The following is a 12,262-nucleotide window of genomic DNA, read 5'->3' on the forward strand; positions in this document are numbered from 1 at the left end:
AGATCCTGCAGTGCCAGACGTGTCCCACTGCTTAAGCCAGTACATGTCCGGGCCCGTCTGAAGTTTGCTAGAGAGCATTTGGATGCTCCAGAGGAGTTTTGGGAGAATGTCCTATGGTCTGATGAAACCAAACTGGAACTGTTTGGTAGAAACACAACTTGTCGTGTTTGGAGGAAAAAGAATACTGAGTTGCATCCATCAAACACCATACCTACTGTAAAGCATGGTGGTGGAAACATCATGCTTTGGGGCTGTTTCTCTGCAAAGGGGCCAGGACGACTGATCCAGGTACATGAAAGAATGAATGGGGCCATGTATCGTGAGATTTTGAGTGCAAACCTCCTTCCATCAGCAAGGGCATTGAAGATGAAACGTGGCTGGGTCTTTCAACATGACAATGATCCAAAGCACACCGCCAGGGCAATGAAGGAGTGGCTTCGTAAGAAGCATTTCAAGGTCTTGGAGTGGCCTAGCCAGTCTCCAGATCTCAACCCTATAGAAAACCTTTGGAGGGAGTTGAAAGTCCGTGTTGCCAAGCGAAAAGCCAAAAACATCACTGCTTTAGAGGAGATCTGCATGGAGGAATGGGCCAACATACCAACATCAGTGTGTGGCAACCTTGTGAAGACTTACAGAAAACGTTTGACCTCTGTCATTGCCAACAAAGGATATATTACAAAGTATTGAGATGAAATTTTGTTTCTGACCAAATACTTATTTTCCACCATAATATGCAAATAAAATGATAAAAAAACAGACAATGTGATTTTCTGGATTTTTTTTTCTCAGTTTGTCTCCCATAGTTGAGGTCTACCTATGATGTAAATTACAGACGCCTCTCATCTTTTTAAGTGGTGGAACTTGCACTATTACTGACTGACTAAATACTTTTTTGCCCCACTGTAGGAGGGGAAAGGGATGGAAGGAAGGGGAGGGAAAAGGGCTTCTTTCCCCGGCTGTACATAGTACTTTATCAGCAATGGTCATATGGCTGCTCAGCACTACACCATTTATTCAGGCTTGTCTTGTACCAACTTGGGTAATGGTTCTGCCATTTTGGCAGAGACTTATAATGGGCCTTGAAATATTTAATTATATGTCATTCTAGTGTGTAGCAATCTTTCTCTCATTGTGGACTTGTTACACTTATTGCCTTCAAGTTTTTTGTTTGACAAATAGGTTGCACTGGATCTCTGATTGAGCACACCATCTATGAAGTTGTTATGCATTACTCTTTTGGCATATTTATGTTTACTGTGAGACATTCTGCACAACAATTGTATTTTAGTCTTTATTCAGATTTTATTTATTAGATGTTGGACCGTTGCGCACTGTGATGGACATTGGGGAGGACCATAATATGTGGTCAGGTGCTTATTAGCTTTAGGCTTTTTAAAATGTTTATATAACTCATACAGTACAGACCAAAAGTTTGGACACTTCTCATTTAAAGATTTTTCTGTATTTTCATGACTATGCAAATTGTACATTCACACTGAAGGCATCAAAACTATGAATTAACACATGTGGAATTATATACTTAACAAAAAAGTGTGAAACAACTGAAATTATGTCTTATATTCTAGGTTCTTCAAAGTAGCCACCTTTTCCTTTGATGACTGCTTTGCACACTCTTGACATTCTCTTGATGAGCTTCAAGAGAAAGTCACCGGGAATGGTCTTCCAACAATCTTGAAGGAGTTCCCAGAGATGCTTAGCACTTGTTGACCCTTTTGCCTTCACTATGCGGTCCAGCTCACCTCAAACCATCTCGATTGGGTTCAGGTCTGGTGACTGTGGAGGCCAGGTCATCTGGCGTAGCACCCCATCACTCTCCTTTTTGGTCAAACAGCCCTTACACAGCCTGGAAGTGTGTTTGGGGTCATTGTCCTGTTGAAAAATAAATGATGATCCAACTAAACGCAAACCGGATGGAATAGCATGCCGCAGCAAGATACTGTGGTAGCCATGCTGGTTCTGTATGCCTTCAATTTTGAATAAATCCCCAACAGTGTCACCAGCAAAGCACCCCCACACCATCACACCTCCTCCTACATGCTTCACGGTGGGAACCAGGCATGTAGAGTCCATCCATTCACCTTTTCTGCGTTGCACAAAGACACGGTGTCATGATTCTCAATGGCGAGAGAACATAGCCCAGCATATATGAGAACTAGCTCTTGGAAGATGGAAACTATACTGACCATGAACTAAACCTGCTGCACAACTAGAAGTGGCCGGGTAGCATGCCTACGTTTTTTATCCCTAGATGCCCAGCGCCAGCCGGAGAACTACCTAATCCTAGCAGAGGAAAATACAGTCCTGGCTCACCTCTAGAGAAATTTTCCCAAAAGGCAGACAGAGGCCCCCACATATATTGGCGGTGATTTTAGATGAAATGACAAACGTAGTATGAAAATAGGTTTAGCAAAATCGAGGTCTGCTTACTAGATAGCATGAAGACAGAAAGGGCACTTTCATGGTCAGCAGAAAACCCTATCAAAACACCATCCAGAAATTACTTTAAGACTCTAGCATTAACTCATAACACCAGAGTGGCAATTTCCGCTCACAAGAGCTTTCCAGACACAGTAACGAAACAGCAGCTGTGAACAGGAACAAAATGCAAAAACACACAAGGACAAAAGTCCAACTTAGCTAGGAGTTGTCTAGTAGCAGGAACATGCACAGAAGGCTTCTGATTACATTGTTGACCGGCAAGAAACTGACAGAGGAGCAGGGTTATATAGCGACTCCCACATCCTGATAGGAGCAGGTGAACAGAGGGGATGATGCACACAAGTACAATTCCACAAGTGGCCACCGGGGGAGCCCAGAATCCAATTTCACAACAGTACCCCCCCCTCAAGGAGGGGGCACCGAACCCTCACCAGAACCACCAGGGCGATCAGGATGAGCCCTATGAAAGGCACGGACAAGATCGGAGGCATGAACATCAGAGGCAGTGACCCAAGAATTATCCTCCTGACCGTATCCCTTCCATTTGACCAGATACTGGAGTTTCCGTCTGGAAACACGAGAGTCCAAGATCTTTTCAACAACGTACTCCAACTCACCCTCAACCAACACCGGAGCAGGAGGCTCAACGGAAGGCACAGCCGGTACCTCATACCTGCGCAACAATGACCGATGAAAAACATTATGAATCGAAAAGGATGCAGGGAGGTCCAAACGGAAGGACACAGGGTTAAGAATCTCCAATATCTTGTACGGGCCGATGAACCGAGGCTTAAACTTAGGAGAAGAAACCCTCATAGGGACAAAACGAGAAGACAACCACACCAAGTCCCCAACACAAAGCCGAGGACCAACACGACGACGGCGGTTGGCAAAAAGCTGAGTCTTCTCCTGGGACAACTTCAAATTGTCCACCACCTGCCCCCAAATCTGATGCAACCTCTCCACCACAGCATCCACTCCAGGACAATCCGAAGATTCCACTTGACCGGAGGAAAATCGAGGATGAAACCCCGAATTACAGAAAAACGGGGACACCAAGGTGGCAGAGCTGGCCCGATTATTGAGGGCGAACTCCGCCAAAGGCAAAAAAGCAACCCAATCATCCTGATCCGCAGACACAAAACACCTCAAATATGTCTCCAAGGTCTGATTAGTCCGCTCGGTCTGGCCATTAGTCTGAGGATGGAAAGCAGACGAAAAAGACAAATCTATGCCCATCCTAGCACAGAATGCCCGCCAAAATCTAGACACGAATTGGGTCCCTCTGTCAGAAACGATATTCTCCGGAATACCATGCAAACGAACAACATTTTGAAAAAACAGAGGAACCAACTCGGAAGAAGAAGGCAACTTAGGCAAGGGAACCAGATGGACCATCTTAGAGAAACGGTCACACACCACCCAGATGACAGACATCTTCTGAGAAACAGGCAGATCCGAAATAAAATCCATCGAGATGTGCGTCCAAGGCCTCTTCGGGATAGGCAAGGGTAACAACAATCCACTAGCCCGAGAACAACAAGGCTTGGCCCGAGCACAAACGTCACAAGACTGCACAAAGCCTCGCACATCTCGTGACAGGGAAGGCCACCAGAAGGACCTTGCCACCAAATCCCTGGTACCAAAGATTCCAGGATGACCTGCCAACGCAGAAGAATGAACCTCAGAGATGACTCTACTGGTCCAATCATCAGGAACAAACAGTCTACCAGGTGGGCAACGATCAGGTCTATCCGCCTGAAACTCCTGCAAGGCCCGCCGCAGGTCTGGAGAAACGGCAGACAATATCACTCCATCTTTAAGGATACCTGTGGGCTTAGAATTACCAGGGGAGTCAGGCTCAAAACTCCTAGAAAGGGCATCCGCCTTAACATTCTTAGAACCCGGTAGGTAAGACACCACAAAATTAAACCGAGAGAAAAACAACGACCAGCGCGCCTGTCTAGGATTCAGGCGCCTGGCAGACTCAAGGTAAATTAAATTTTTGTGGTCAGTCAATACCACCACCTGATGTCTGGCCCCCTCAAGCCAGTGACGCCACTCCTCAAAAGCCCACTTCATGGCCAAAAGCTCCCGATTCCCAATATCATAATTCCGCTCGGCGGGCGAAAATTTACGGGAAAAAAAAGGCACAAGGTCTCATCACGGAGCAGTCGGAACTTCTCTGCGACAACACCGCCCCAGCTCCGATTTCAGAAGCGTCGACCTCAACCTGAAAAGGAAGAGCAACATCAGGCTGACGCAACACTGGGGCGGAAGAAAAGCGGCGCTTGAGCTCCCGAAAGGCCTCCACAGCATCAGGGGACCAATCAGCAACATCAGCACCCTTCTTAGTCAAATCAGTCAATGGTTTTACAACATCAGAAAAACCAGCAATAAATCGACGATAAAAGTTAGCAAAGCCCAAAAATTTCTGAAGACTCTTAAGAGAAGAGGGTTGCGTCCAATCACCAATAGCCTGAACCTTGACAGGATCCATCTCGATGGAAGAGGGGGAAAAAATGTATCCCAAGAAGGAAATCTTTTGAACCCCAAAAACACACTTAGAACCCTTCACACACAAGGAATTAGACCGCAAAACCTGAAAAACCCTCCTGACCTGCTGGACATGAGAGTCCCAGTCATCCGAAAAAATCAGAATATCATCCAGATACACAATCATAAATTTATCCAAATAATCGCGGAAAATGTCATGCATAAAGGACTGGAAGACTGAAGGGGCATTTGAAAGACCAAAAGGCATCACCAAATACTCAAAATGGCCCTCGGGCGTATTAAATGCGGTTTTCCACTCATCCCCCTGCTTGATTCGCACCAAATTATACGCCCCACGGAGATCAATCTTAGAGAACCACTTGGCCCCCTTTATACGAGCAAACAAATCAGTAAGCAGTGGTAACGGATATTGATATTTAACCGTGATTTTATTCAAAAGTCGATAATCAATACACGGCCTCAAAGAGCCGTCTTTCTTAGACACAAAGAAAAAACCGGCTCCTAAGGGAGATGACGAAGGACGAATATGTCCCTTTTCCAAGGACTCCTTTATATATTCTCGCATAGCCGCGTGTTCAGGCACAGACAGATTAAATAAACGACCCTTAGGGTATTTACTACCCGGGATCAAGTCTATGGCACAATCGCACTCCCGGTGCGGAGGTAGTGAACCAACCTTGGGTTCTTCAAAAACGTCACGAAAGTCAGACAAGAATTCAGGAATCTCAGAGGGAATAGATGATGAAATGGAAACCAAAGGTACGTCCCCATGAGTTCCTTTACATCCCCAGCTTAACACAGACATAGCTCTCCAGTCGAGGACTGGGTTATGAGATTGCAGCCATGGCAATCCCAGCACCAAAACATCATGTAGATTATACAGCACCAGAAAGCGAATAACCTCCTGGTGATCCGGATTAACACGCATAGTCACTTGTGTCCAGTATTGTGGTTTATTACTAGCCAATGGGGTGGAGTCAATCCCTTTCAGAGGTATCGGAGCCTCCAATGGCTCCAAATCATACCCACAGCGTTTGGCAAAGGACCAATCCATAAGACTCAAAGCAGCGCCAGAGTCGACATAGGCGTCCGCGGTAATAGATGACAAAGAACAAATCAGGGTCACAGATAGAATAAACTTAGACTGTAAAGTGCTAATTGAAACAGACTTGTCAGGCTTCTTAGTACGCTTAAAGCATGCTGATATAACATGAGTTGAATCACCACAATAGAAGCACAACCCATTTTTTCGTCTAAAATTCTGCCGCTCGCTTCTGGACAGAATTCTATCACATTGCATATTTTCTGGCGTTTTCTCAGTAGACACCGCCAAATGGTGCACAGGTTTGCGCTCCCGCAGACGCCTATCGATCTGAATAGCCATCGTCATGGACTCATTCAGACTCGCAGGCACAGGGAACCCCACCATAACATCCTTAATGGCATCAGAGAGACCTTCTCTGAAAATCGCCGCCAGGGCGCACTCATTCCACTGAGTAAGCACAGACCATTTGCGGAATTTTTGGCAGTATATTTCAGCTTCATCTTGCCCCTGAGACAAGGACATCAAGGCCTTTTCCGCCTGAAGCTCTAAATGAGGTTCCTCATAAAGCAACCCCAAGGCCAGAAAAAACGCATCCACATTGAGCAACGCAGGATCCCCTGGTGCCAATGCAAAAGCCCAGTCCTGAGGGTCGCCCCGGAGCAAGGAAATTACAATCCTGACCTGCTGTGCAGGGTCTCCGGCAGAGCGAGACTTCAGGGACAAAAACAATTTGCAATTATTTTTAAAATTTTGAAAGTGAGATCTATTCCCCGAGAAGAATTCAGGCAAAGGAATTCTAGGCTCAGACATAGGTGCATGAACAACAAAATCTTGCAAATTTTGTACCTTTGTGGCGAGATTATTCAAACCTGTAGCTACACTCTGAAGATCCATTTGAAACAGGTGAACACAGAGCCATTCAAGGATTAGAAGGAGAGAAAGAGAGGAAGGCTGCAGTATAGGCAGACTAGCAAATGATTCAATTAAGAGCACACTCAGAACTAGAGGGGAAAAAAAAAAAAAAAAAAATTGTAGCAGACTTCTTTTTTCTCTCCTTTCTCAGCCAGTAATTTAACCCTTTTTTAGGCCGGTCAAACTGTCATGATTCTCAATGGCGAGAGAACATAGCCCAGCATATATGAGAACTAGCTCTTGGAAGATGGAAACTATACTGACCATGAACTAAACCTGCCGCACAACTAGAAGTGGCCGGGTAGCATGCCTACGTTTTTTATCCCTAGATGCCCAGCGCCAGCCGGAGAACTACCTAATCCTAGCAGAGGAAAATACAGTCCTGGCTCACCTCTAGAGAAATTTTCCCAAAAGGCAGACAGAGGCCCCCACATATATTGGCGGTGATTTTAGATGAAATGACAAACGTAGTATGAAAATAGGTTTAGCAAAATCGAGGTCCGCTTACTAGATAGCATGAAGACAGAAAGGGCACTTTCATGGTCAGCAGAAAACCCTATCAAAACACCATCCAGAAATTACTTTAAGACTCTAGCATTAACTCATAACACCAGAGTGGCAATTTCCGCTCACAAGAGCTTTCCAGACACAGTAACGAAACAGCAGCTGTGAACAGGAACAAAATGCAAAAACACACAAGGACAAAAGTCCAACTTAGCTAGGAGTTGTCTAGTAGCAGGAACATGCACAGAAGGCTTCTGATTACATTGTTGACCGGCAAGAAACTGACAGAGGAGCAGGGTTATATAGCGACTCCCACATCCTGATAGGAGCAGGTGAACAGAGGGGATGATGCACACAAGTACAATTCCACAAGTGGCCACCGGGGGAGCCCAGAATCCAATTTCACAACACACGGTGGTTGGAACCAAAGATCTCAAATCTGGACTCATCAGACCAAAGCACAGATTTCCACTGGTCTAATGTCCATTCCTTGTGTTCTTTAGCCCAAAAAAGTCTCTTCTGTTTGTTGCCTGTCCTTTGCAGTGGTTTCCTTGCAGCTATTTTACCATTAAAGCTTGCTGCACAAAGTCTCCTCTTAACAGTTGTTGTAGAGATGTGTCTGCTGCTAGAACTCTGTGTGGCATTGACCTGGTCTCTAATCTGAGCTGCTGTTAACCTGCGATTTCTGAGGCTGGTGACTCGGATAAACCTCAGAAGCAGAGGTGACTCTTGGTCTTCCTTTCCTGGGGCGGTCCTCATGTGAGCCAGTTTCTTTGTAGCGCTTGATGGTTTTTACCACTGCACTTGGGGACACTTTCCCAATTTTTCGGACTGAATGGCCTTCATTTATTAAAGTAATGATGGCCACTCGTTTTTCTTTACTTAGCTGCTTTTTTTCTTGCGATAATACAAATTCTAGCAGTCTGTTCAGTAAGACTATCAGCTGTGTATCCACCACAACACAACTGATGGTCCCAACCCCATTTATAAGGCAAGAAATCCCACTTATTAAACCTGACAGGGCACAGCTGTGAATTCAAAACCATTCCCGGTGACTACCTCTTGAAGCTCATCAAGAGAATGCCAAGAGTGTGCAAAGCAGTCATCAAAGCAAAGTTGTTTCACACTTTTTTGTTAAGTATATAATTCCACATGTGTTAATTCATAGTTTTGATGCCTTCAGTGTGAATGTACAATTATATATACTGTGTATGTATATATATACACTCACCGGCCACTTTATTAGGTACACCATGCTAGTAACGGGTTGGACCCCCTTTTGCCTTCAGAACTGCCTCAATTCTTCGTGGCATAGATTCAACAAGGTGCTGGAAGCATTCCTCAGAGATTTTGGTCCATATTGACATGATGGCATCACACAGTTGCCGCAGATTTGTCGGCTGCACATCCCAAAGATGCTCCATACAAGGCAGGATGGATCCATGCTTTCATGTTGTTTACGCCAAATTCTGACCCTACCATCCGAATGTCGCAGCAGAAATCGAGACTCATCAGACCGAGCAACGTTTTTCCAATCTTCTACTGTCCAATTTCGATGAGCTTGTACAAATTGTAGCCTCAGTTTCCTGTTCTTAGCTGAAAGGAGTGGTACCCGGTGTGGTCTTCTGCTGCTGTAGCCCATCTGCCTCAAAGTTCGACGCACTGTGCGTTCAGAGATGCTCTTAGGCCTACCTTGGTTGTAACGGGTGGCGATTTGAGTCACTGTTGCCTTTCTATCAGCTCGAACCAGTCTGCCCATTCTCCTCTGACCTCTGGCATCAACAAGGCATTTCCGCCCACAGAACTGCCGCTCACTGGATTTTTTTTCTTTTTCGGACCATTCTCTGTAAACCCTAGAGATGGTTGTGCGTGAAAATCCCAGTAGATCAGCAGTTTCTGAAATACTCAGACCAGCCCTTCTGGCACCAACAACCATGCCACGTTCAAAGGCACTCAAATCACCTTTCTTCCCCATACTGATGCTCGGTTTGAACTGCAGGAGATTGTCTTGACCATGTCTACATGCCTAAATGCACTGAGTTGCCGCCATGTGATTGGCTGATTAGAAATTAAGTGTTAACAAGAAGTTGGACAGGTGTACCTAATAAAGTGGCCAGTGAGTGTGTATATATATATATATATATATATATATATATATATATATATATATATATATATATATATATATATATATATATTTCTGTGGTGCTCAACTTCACAAGAATTCAACTCGTATTTGTTTAATTGGTATTTTCATATTTACCCCTGTATGTCTTCCCTTGTTAGTCTGGTTTGTGTATTCTTATACACTACAACTCCCCTCTTCCATGCGTGGGGGTGAAGACTGATAAGGGGTGATTGAGAAGCTCAGCAAGGCACACACGTGGCCCCAGCGTCTTCACCATCAGAAAAAATCCGGGAAGCAGGGTTAGCTTGTGAGCCCCAAACTTTAGGGATAGGGAAGTAGCCCCTAGCCCCGGGATATCCTGCAAGAGTGTTGTGACAAGTAAAACTGTCCTGGATCACTAAGTAAAAGAAAAGATGGCTTGGGAGGTGGGAGGCCTGTAACTCTGTCAGTTTTGTGAACACAGTTGTGTATATTTTAATAATAATTATTAGTAATAATATTTTGTTACCTCTATAATACATTTATCAATGCATCTGGAACCGTGTACAAATCTGTAATATCTTAATGTTCGAAGCAGTGGTGTAACTTGAGTTTGATGGGCCCCGCTGCAAGATTTAGACTGGGGCCCCCACATCCTGATTATATATGTGTTCCTTCTGGCTATATATGTTCCTCATTCTCATATATATGTGCCCACCATCCTGGTATTTATGGCCCTCATCGTGGCACTATCCTAGTATATACACTCACCGGCCACTTTATTAGGTACACCATGCTAGTAACGGGTTGGACCCCCTTTTGCCTTCAGAACTGCCTCAATTCTTCGTGGCATAGATTCAACAAGGTGCTGGAAGCATTCCTCAGAGATTTTGGTCCATATTGACATGATGGCATCACACAGTTGCCGCAGATTTGTCGGCTGCACATCCCAAAGATGCTCCATACAAGGCAGGATGGATCCATGCTTTCATGTTGTTTACGCCAAATTCTGACCCTACCATCCGAATGTCGCAGCAGAAATCGAGACTCATCAGACCAAGCAACGTTTTTCCAATCTTCTACTGTCCAATTTCGATGAGCTTGTACAAATTGTAGCCTCAGTTTCCTGTTCTTAGCTGAAAGGAGTGGTACCCGGTGTGGTCTTCTGCTGCTGTAGCCCATCTGCCTCAAAGTTCGACGCACTGTGCGTTCAGAGATGCTCTTAGGCCTACCTTGGTTGTAACGGGTGGCGATTTGAGTCACTGTTGCCTTTCTATCAGCTCGAACCAGTCTGCCCATTCTCCTCTGACCTCTGGCATCAACAAGGCATTTCCGCCCACAGAACTGCCGCTCACTGGATTTTTTTTCTTTTTCGGACCATTCTCTGTAAACCCTAGAGATGGTTGTGCGTGAAAATCCCAGTAGATCAGCAGTTTCTGAAATACTCAGACCAGCCCTTCTGGCACCAACAACCATGCCACGTTCAAAGGCACTCAAATCACCTTTCTTCCCCATACTGATGCTCGGTTTGAACTGCAGGAGATTGTCTTGACCATGTCTACATGCCTAAATGCACTGAGTTGCCGCCATGTGATTGGCTGATTAGAAATTAAGTGTTAACAAGAAGTTGGACAGGTGTACCTAATAAAGTGGCCGGTGAGTGTATATCTCTCCATGGCCGAACATAGAAGTCATGTGGCCCCATAGCAGATGTATAATGCACTCCTCAAAGTCCTGCATATAATATGATGCACCCCCATAGTCCTCCATGTAGTCTCATGCACAACCCATAGTCATCCATGTAGTATAATGCACAGCCCATAGTCATCCATGTGGTATAATGCACAGCTCATAGTCATCCATGTGGTATAATGCACATCCCATAATCATCCATATATAATAATGCACAGCCCATATTCATCCATGTAGTATAATGCACAGCCCATAGTCATCCATGTGGTATAATGCACAGCTCATATTCATCAATGTGGTATAATGCACATATCATAATCACCCATATAGTATAATGCACAACCCATAGTCATCCATGTAATGTAATGCACATCCCATAGTCATACATGTAGTATAATTCACATTCCATAATCATCCATATAGTATAATGCACAACCCATAGTCATCCATGTGGTATAATGCACAGCTCATAGTCATCCATGTGGTATAATGCACAGATCATAGTCATTCCATGTGGTATAATGCACATCCCATAGTCATCCATGTAGTATAATGCACAGCCCATAGTCATCCATGTAGTACAATGCACAGCCCATAGTCATCCTTGGTAGATACACTAGAATTGACATCCTGCATAAATGGGGGATAAATGTCAAAATACAAGGCTCAAAAAGTCAGGCCAAAGCATAAACCCCATCATATATATGGACAGTATTAGGATAAACTGCAATATATACTAAAAAGAGAAAAAAGCACCACAAGCAGTTTTTAAATATCCAAAATTGACAAAATCTTTATTAAATGTAAAAGAAACAGACAGGTACAGTAGGGACATGGGAATACATGTAAGAACACGGCATAAAACGTACCCAACGAGAGCCGTGGACGGCCATATATGAAGTATATTGGTAGAGAACCAAGTTATAACATAGCATGACCTTATAGATGACAATACTGGGCCACCCTGGTCAGAAACATATCAGAGTTATAAAGTGATACAGTGCACATATTAATATAATGACATA

General features: G+C 44.5%; 1 protein-coding gene across 10 annotated transcripts in view; it reads left to right on the forward strand.

The window, feature by feature from the left end:
- ZBBX (zinc finger B-box domain containing) overlaps window positions 1–12,262 on the forward strand; it is a 336,677-nt gene that overhangs the window by 187,403 nt on the left and 137,012 nt on the right. The window lies entirely within an intron of this gene.

The sequence above is a fragment of the Ranitomeya variabilis genome, chromosome 2 (assembly GCF_051348905.1).
Source record: "Ranitomeya variabilis isolate aRanVar5 chromosome 2, aRanVar5.hap1, whole genome shotgun sequence".
Taxonomy (NCBI): domain Eukaryota; kingdom Metazoa; phylum Chordata; class Amphibia; order Anura; family Dendrobatidae; genus Ranitomeya; species Ranitomeya variabilis.